At 35.0% G+C, this 2,957-nt stretch overlaps 1 long non-coding RNA gene across 1 annotated transcript; it reads right to left on the bottom strand.

Moving 5' to 3' along the window:
* Positions 1-239: 239 nt before the first annotated feature.
* On the bottom strand, positions 240-1,765 carry LOC112955524. Its single transcript, XR_003250900.1, has 2 exons — positions 1,643-1,765; positions 240-283 (listed from the first exon to the last, which is right to left on the bottom strand). It is a non-coding gene; the product is annotated as an uncharacterized LOC112955524 (long non-coding RNA).
* Between the last annotated feature and the right edge of the window lie 1,192 nt (positions 1,766-2,957).

The raw sequence follows: 2,957 nt of genomic DNA on the forward strand, positions 1-2,957 counted from the left end.
AAACCTAAGGTTTAATTTTAGGAGGAAATGCTAAATAAGCAATGAAAGAAAGCTATGTCATGTCAGCATCATTGACTGTGTCTAGATTAGAATTTTTATATGGCTCATTGTTCTGGAGCAAACCTKATCTTTCCCAACTACTGTACTGTGGCTGATAGCATGGAGCAGTTTCATTTGGAAGGAATTCAGTTCGCGTGTTTGAAGCTAAATTAGAAAACTTGTTCCAGGAATATATCTACCGTCTTCCAACTTCTAATGCTGTCGATGGACCCAGACATGAGAGCTGGAAATAAAAAAAAAAGCAAACCAAAACATGAAGTATGATCAGTGTCCTCAGCACCAACTGTTTTATTCTACAAGTACACTCACTACATGCTAATGTAAATACCTCTACTGCATTCTCTAATTATTTATGTTCTAGGATGTCAGACTGACTGCTGGGTTGCTGTTGTCTTTGGCAATTCTCTTCCCATTCACCTTCATAAACTCAGGGACACAGTACACAAATGCCTTTATGAAATACTTGTTCTCTCCTACACCTATCAAGCTAAATTTAGTGAGATCTTTTCTAGTTCTTAAAGAGACACAGGGAAATGCAAAGCCTGAAAAGATTTCTTGGCATAAGATGTCTTGGTTTTAGATATCCTAACTAATATACATTAAAGAAAAAAAAAAAAAAAAAGGATGTTTCTTAGCCCACCTCATTCATCATGTTAGCAAGTTTAAAGACAGAAAAAAAATACTGTCTTTGAAAATTATTTTATTTAAGGAATAAGACAGAGATGACCTATGACTTCATAATTATGGAGTTAATGGCTAGCAACAAACCTAACAGAAGTAATATTGTTCAGTTGGGATCCATCAAACAATAATCTGACAATCAAGAATATTGATGTTTGTGCTTATGTTCAGACAACAGAATATGTCCCACTTGTTCTTTGTTATCTCAAAAAGAAAAAAGGAAAAAAATATTGACTAATTTGAGTACAGTGGTGCATATATATATATATATAAAATCCTTCTGCTTATTTCTCTGTGAAGACTCAAAGCTGCCCTTTGTTTCTAACAGTCCATCTGCCAAGGCAGAAAATGTATTTTATAAAGTAAGATTGTCATATGGCTGTAACCAGTAGGAGTAGCTTCCATCATTAACAGCATCACTAATAGGACAGTTAATTTGCTCTTAGATTTCTGGTGTTTATAGATTTTCCCTCTAGTACCTCCATCTCTCTAGCAATTCTCATAAATCTAATTTCCCAGTCTACATGTTTTTTTCATCAGGTCATCTTCTCATTGTTTAGCAGGTCTCATGTGCTTTTTGTAACATAACCCTCTTGAACTTTATTTCCAATAATGATGTCATTTACTTGCTGACTTATCTGACTTCACTTATTTAATTGCTAAATGAGTAACTACAAGTAGAAGCAAGCAGACTATATTACCTAAACAAAACTGAAAATGCCAATTTACACATGGATAATATTCCTGTATGTCCACTTGGACTTCAGAGAGCTAATAGATTATTTTATTTTTTTATTTTTTATTTAGTGTAGGATTATAGACAAAGTAATTAATCTTGGTATTCGCTAAAATCCTTAAGCTTCTGACCTAAATTAAAATTTGTCTATGACCTGGAAGTCACCTTGATAAATGGACTGCTGTAAGGTCCAAGATTCCAAGAAGTTTAAATCTTCTGTTCAAAGATACTTCTGTKTTTCACTCTCTGACCTTGACTCATCTTTCAGTAGCACATTGTTCAGAAGAGTCTATATATTTTCAGCAAGGTTGCATAGGTGCTGAAATGTTTTTCCTCTTCTTTAATCTCTATGACATCTATATTAGCAGAAAAAGAATAAACAAATCACACACGTTAAGGCATACTAAAATACAACAGAAGTAAAACTTAAATGTCTGAAAATGTAGGCTGTCTGAGGGAAGTCCCAGGTGGGACTGGAGAAGTGACTACAACTGTTGCTTCATCAGTACCATAGCAGATATTTTTAAAGATTATTATGAGAATGTGCACTGTACTTGTGCTGAACAGAACCTGTGCTGTTGTGAAGCTGCTTCAATATTAGCTTGTCTGATTTGCGAGGTTGAGGTACTGGAATTCTGCTGAAAGAGCTTGGGATAGCTAAGACATCCATCCCTTTGGCAGGTATACATGTACCATCTAGTTATGTAAGACTGCTCAATAAAACTAGCCAACAAATCTCATTTTGTGATACAAATTGTTGCTTGGCTGAACTGACAGMCTGATATTATTGTTGCTTACACACTGTGTATGACCGAGGAGCTCTCGATGGGCCTGGTTCTGTCTGTAGGAAGATTCTTAAGTAGCTCTAACATACTGAGATGAGTTTAAATGACATACTATCACCTGCCAATACAAAGCTCTCCCTTTGGATTCTAGAAAAAGCAATGACAGGGCAGCCATGATAATACATGAAATGAATGAGTTTGTCCTGGAATTTTGAAATCTGTTTTATCAAAGAAGGGGTAAACTTGATGGCAGTATTAATGCCCAGATGATCCTTGACCAGATGATCCTTGACCAGATTGTCATTGTTTTTTCTCATCAAAATATCCTCTACAATTACATTAGACCCTTGCAGGAAAGGATCAGAATAAAAAATATTTGTTATTTACAGTACCAAGTATTTTTACCTTGAACTGAACAACTGCTATGCTTTGGGAAAACTCTCCAGATTTCTGATTTACCTAGGTACATACTTTCACTGCTTACTAAGCAAACACCAACAGTTTTTAGTTGAATTTTATGAATTTTATGCAGAACCTGCTTGGCAAATATTTGGGCATGGGTTTTTTTTTTTTTTTTTTGGCTGACACTGCTGGGCTACAATGCAAATATACATGATATAGAAAGACTTTCAAGAAAGCAGCAAGAGACATACAGATGAACAGAATTGCTTTTAATTATGACACTGATACCAAGT

The sequence above is a fragment of the Nothoprocta perdicaria genome, unplaced genomic scaffold (assembly GCF_003342845.1).
Source record: "Nothoprocta perdicaria isolate Ctin4 unplaced genomic scaffold, notPer1 scaffold_58, whole genome shotgun sequence".
Classification (NCBI taxonomy): domain Eukaryota; kingdom Metazoa; phylum Chordata; class Aves; order Tinamiformes; family Tinamidae; genus Nothoprocta; species Nothoprocta perdicaria.